We start from the raw sequence: 6000 nt of genomic DNA, 5'->3' as shown, positions 1-6000 counted from the left end.
GGAAGAGTAGCCTCTCACAGACTCCACAGCTGAGATAGAGGAGATACTGAGAGGCATGGGTGAAGGGTGTCGCAGGCCAGGGGAGGCTGAGCCTTCCCAAACAGCCCCACCCACACTCCACCCCAAGGCCCCCTCCTGCTTCCCAGGGCACTCTTCCCCTGGGGCCAGGGGCTAGGTGAGGCTGGTCTGTAGCGTGCGACTCTGGGCAGCTGGAGCCATGCCACCCACCTGACCGATGCTCTGGGCCTGGGGGCACTCGGGTGGCTTGGGGCTGGGGTGGGGGCCTGGTGGCCATGTGGGGGCTCTGGTGTGAGGGGTGGGGCCTCAGGCAGAAGAGGCAGGGCCGGTGGTTCACACACCACCCATGCTGAGAGCTATAGCAATCACAAGGGTTTGTTTTAAACACAGGAGATAAGCTCTGGGCCAACCAGCAGAAGGCAATAATGGACAGGGGTCGGGGGTCATAGATTGCATAGGCCAATCTCTGCAAATCAGGATGATGCAGGCAACAGGAGAGAGGGTCATATGTGGGAATGGGAATGGGTCTGTAACAACAGACCCATGAAGACGGGTAGCAGACGAGTCTAGAACAGAATCGCAGTGAGCAGCTAAAGGCTTTGCTGGGACTGTTCCATTCCTCTTTGCTGCCTCGCCAGCAGAGCGGATGTTGCGATATTGTATTGCACTGGGAAAGCAAAGTCACTCGCATGCCAAGAGAAATACACACAGAATGAGAACAAAGGAGCCAATGAGGGCCACACCCTGGAATTAAGAACAAGGGCTGCACTATTTGAGTCACATCACTCAGCTACTCCCCCATGAGGTCTTGGGAGACCTCTGGTATCAGTGCAGGAAAGAGGCGGCCACACACACAGCCAGAGCTAGGGAAACACCCAGATGCACACACACAGTCAGAGACGCACAAACAGTCATGGAAACACAGGCTGAGTGTCATGGAAACGCACACACAGAGGCAGAGGGATGCAGAGGGTCACAGAGAAGCAGAAAGACACAATCAGGGAGGCAAACATACACAGTCAAGGAGATGCACAGAAGCACAGAATCAGTCAGGAAAGCACATGACGAACCAGGGAAACACACTGAACTGCATCCGATGCATCCGATGAAGTGAGCTGTAGCTCACAAAAGCTTATGCTCAAATAAATTGGTTAGTCTCTAAGGTGCCACAAGTCCTCCTTTTCTTTTTACACTGAACTAGAAGTAGGAAACAGACACTCATACAGAGTCAGGGAGGTGCACAGGGAAACACACAGAGATGACCAAGGAGATCCACAGCGACACACAAAGGCACACACAAGGCAAGTAGACACATAGACAGGGCCTCCCACCTACAGTATCAAGGTCACACACTATGTGCCAGACAAAAACACACAGAGTCAAGGAGACCCACAATCAAGGTACCCTATGCAGAGTCAGGGACGCGCTCTCTCTCTCTCTCTCACACACACACACAGAGTAATGGAGGTGCATGGGCTCACACATCCATACACACAAGTGTCCAGCACTGGAGCTGTCATGCACACAGGCATGCCGATACCAAGTGCCAAGTTGTTATGCCCACGGGAAGCCATCTAGCTGGCTGGTCTTTTCTCAGCGTTGAGTCAGGATTCGCAAAAGGATCTTTCTCACCTCTCAGTCAGTGTCAGAGCAAACCTCAGCAAAGCGAGAGCTGCTGCACAGGACAAACTCCAGGGGTGCCCCGTTCCTGAAATCTCTCTCCACTAAGCAGTCCGGTCCCCAAAACTGCCCTGACAGCAGTTTAGCTTTATGTGATGTCAATGGGCACCCAGAATAGAAGCTGCAGTGTGAGGATGATTTTAAGCTCCTTGGGGTAGTAATGTTCCCTTCTTATGCGTCACAAGATGCACCACAAATACTGCACAGACTATGCAGAACACTGGGGAGAGGATGAATCAGACCCCCAACATCCCTGTTCCCAGGTTGCCACAAGCCTTCCTGTAGTACCAGCTGCCTGGCGGCCAGTCATGGACAAGCCAGGGGCAGAAATGAGTTTCCTGCAAGCAAAGGACTCCACTCTGCTTCCTCAGCCTCCCCTCATCCCATGAGCATGGCTATGCAGTATCCCTTTAAAATTAAAACGACCCTGCCAAGGTGCTGGGATGTCCCAGGGGCAGGGGAAAGGCCTGTGTTTTCAGCTGCTGTCTGAGAGAAAGTATTTGGAAGCAGAGAGGTCACATGCAGACGTGTCAGAGCTGCGGCATGTGCCCCAAGCGGAGACTTCATTGAAGAGCCCTCAGGGGCACCTCATCCATTTTCTCTTCTGCACAGTAGAAGGAGAGGACACGCCCCCCCAGCTTTTCTTGGTCCTTGTTGGATGCTTCCCACTCCCACCGACTGCCATAGTGGAGCCCACCACACTCCGTGGAGCCCACCACACTCTGCCTGCACCATTTCTGAGAGGGATTCTGCTGCTGGGATGGGAGCCACTGCCAGCTCTCCAATAGCTAGAGCTCCTATACCATCCCCCTACAGTGCCTCCTGCTGGAAAATGATGGGACCGGTATAGCAGTGAGCACATCCCACCAGTATTCAAATACCATCCCTTGACAGCGCCACCTGCTAGAAGAGGTCTTTATTGTAGCAGCTCTAAACTCATCCTGCATGTTGAGTTACAGACAGCATCCAGCTCAATGGGAAATCCTGCAGAACACTATTCAGATAGCAAGAGCTCACTGGGGAAGAAGATGACCTGGTTAAAGGAGAGCTTCCCTGTAGAAGGAGGAGCAGACTGCCTCATTCCCTCTCTAAAGGCCCAGGCCTGCAAAGTAGGGTGCACCCCCATCTCCTATGGTCAGGGCCATAAAACACTCATAGGAGGACAAAATGAGGAGGTTATGATGGGGTTGAATGGGAAGGGAGGTGAGGGCCAGCTGATGGCAAATGGGAGTGGAGGTAGAAGCAGGCAATAATGAGGAGGTGAGATCCTGAACGGAGGGGGGTAGGCAAGAGAATTATGGCTCCCTGTTCCAGAATAAACTAGTCAACCTAGGTTGACGGTTTGAAGCCTCTGTATCCAGCTGCTGCCTCTCTGCCAGGTGGCTGAGCTCTGCCAGACTCCTCCCCAGACTGCTCCCAGCTCCCTGCCTGGTCGGTGCCAACATGCGCGCTCTCTGGCCTTGAAAGATTCCAAAGGAATAGCTATCACTTCATGCACTTCCCCCTCCAACCGATCGCTCATCCAGCTGCCGGAAACCTTCATTCCTACCAAGCTGCCTGCTTCTGGATGAATTTTAGGACAGGTTTGAAAGCGAGTGCAGGGAAGGTAGAATTCCAGCTGCCACACCCACCCCAAAAGGAACAGGGAATGTTCAGCCTGCCCATGTGGCAACACTTTGCCAGGTGTTTCTTAACTCTGAGCGTAATGTGCCCTGGATGGAGCCTGAAATGAACTGAAAATGCAAGAGCCGCTTGTCTAGTGAGGCTGATGTGACATGCCAGGCCAAGGAGTCAGGAGGGCAGAGCTTGGGATGCTTGTCTGTTATTCAAGAGTAGCAGAGCCTAAAGATTCATGCTGCTGTTAAAGTGAACCTGCTGTGCAGGGAGATGGCTGCCTCTAGCTGCTTATTTGAACTGGCTGGTTATGCTCCGGCACTGCCTGCTTTCTAAAAGTACCAGCCAGGACCCCAGCTTCCACCCAGCGGTGCCCTGTCCGTGCCGGGCAGGACTGGGCTGCGAGCTTCCTGGCAGTAGTGCCCTGTCAATGCCAGGCAGGAAGATATGAAAAGCAAATATCCCAGAGCAGTGGAAGCCTCATTCCTGCAGTGTCCGCAAGCAGCCACAGGGACTGTCTTTTGTTCTGTGTTTGTACAGCACAGTGGGGTCCTAGTCCAGGACTAAGGCTTCAGGAGCAACAGTAATACATAAAATAATAAAGGCTGAAATAAGGCTGAAAGTAATGTTTGGAAGCTGGTGAAATTGTAAGTTTCTCCTTCCTCTCCAGAGCCCCACCCCAGCTGTCTTCAAAGAGGAGAGTGTCTTTATCCTGATATGCTCTTAGAAAGCTTTTCCCCTTTGGACCTGGCCAGGCCCTGCCAGCAGCCACAGCCTATCCTCTCTGGGATGTTTGCTTTGCCTATCATATCAATCTTTCCCCAGCTTAACCCTTTCCTTGCTTTCTCACACATTATGTTCAAGCCTTATCTCTCTATTACTAACTATTTCATCAGGGCTTAGGCTGACATTTCAGTGGAGACAGATCAATGCTAATCAAGAGGGATAGAGCAGAGGCTGGGAATGTGTTCTCCCCATAGCCAGCACCTTTAACAATACTCCCTACATTAACTCCAGCAGGGAGAAGCTGAATCTGAGGTAGCTAGAGTGCCCCACAGCCTGCCTTCCTGAATAGATCCATACAGGGACAGCTGCCACAGAAGGCTGGGGTAGGATTAGCTGGGGGCACCTTTGCTCTTGCAGCTTCTTGCTGCAAGAAGCAACACCATTTTGAAGAGTGACTCCTCCAGGGGGAGCTGGGAACTCCCTACAGCAGGACTTTTGATGTAGAAGAATAGGATGGGAAGAGCCATGACTTCCCTTACGCTCTATCTGCGGTAAAAAATGGACTGCTTTAACTACACTGGTAGAGAAAGTGACAAACCCTACCTAGTGTGGATGCAGTTATACTGATATAGCTTATTCCAATTCTGGAGGCAGAATAAGTTATACCAGCATAACTTTTATACCAGTATAATTCTGTCTACACTAGGACTTTTACTGCTATAACTATATAGGTAAAAATCACCCCCCGACTGACAAAGTTATACCGGCATAAGTTACAAGTGTAGACATACCCTTAGAGCCAGTGCTCTGGCCCCTCCCTGTCATGCCTCTAACTAGCTAAAAAGTACTTTTCTGGCATCTGTCACCATAGTGTCTGAGCACCTCACAATCTTTCATGTATTTATCTTCCCCACACTCCTGCGAGGTAGGGCAGTTCTGTTATTGCCATTGTACAGATGGGAAAGGGAGACACAAAAAGACTAAGTGTGTCCACACTAGAAATGCTACAGTGGTGCAGCTTTAGGGCTGTAGTATAGACCCGTACTACATCCATCACTGGAATAAATCCAGCTTGAAAGAAGGTAGCTCGGTTGAGGGAACACTTCTTCTGTCGACCTAGTGGTATCTACACCAGGGATTAGGTCATCTTAATTACATCACAGAGGGCATGACATTGTTTGCAAACTTTGTAATGTAGACCAGCCTAGGGCACAGATCCTTAAAAGGTATTTAGGTGACTAAATTGGGAGGTAGAGGCCTAAATCCCTTTGAAGATCTGGCCCTAAGTGACTTGCCCAAGGTCTTGAGGGTCTTGAGTCCCAAACTAGTACCCTAACCACTGAGCCATCCTTCTTCTTTCCAGCTGAGAGAGGCCATTACTGGAGTGTACAGCCTTGAGTACAGTATACTCTTCCTCACAAGCTCTTTTACTCAGGGAATTGATGAGATGTGACTGCTTTCAATCTACTGTGTCCTCAGAAACCCTGCTTTGCCTGTGAACCTATAGAAATGTCCCTTTGCCCCATGTGACATTTTGGGGATCACCCAGACTAGCAAGGGGTTCTGCAACCACCTTCCTTGTAACTTTGGGTGCCTTAATGATATGCTGCTGTGGCTCAGAACCCAGACACCACTAGCCAACCCATAAGCCTAAGGGCTCATCCTGACTTCCACCAGCCTCGTTACTCCTAGCAGGGTGACCCTAACAGCCTTTCCACTCCAGAGTCTACCCCAAGTTCATAATCACAGTCTGTATACATCACTCATAATGATCAGATCCCCTCTTCTCCCTTGGGGTGTGTGGATCCTGATGGTTGCCCCTGCCATGCTGCTCCCATCCTCTCTCCCCTTCCAGCCAGGATGTGGGTGTCAATTTCTAAGCTGGAACTGTTGGTTTTCTGTGGCTAGCCCTCAAATTACACTAAGTCTGAGGGAAAGAACAAATAGAAAGCAGAAGGTGGA

The sequence above is a fragment of the Lepidochelys kempii genome, chromosome 19 (genome assembly GCF_965140265.1).
Source record: "Lepidochelys kempii isolate rLepKem1 chromosome 19, rLepKem1.hap2, whole genome shotgun sequence".
Taxonomy (NCBI): Eukaryota; Metazoa; Chordata; order Testudines; family Cheloniidae; genus Lepidochelys; species Lepidochelys kempii.
Note: the sequence above shows the minus strand (reverse complement) of the source record.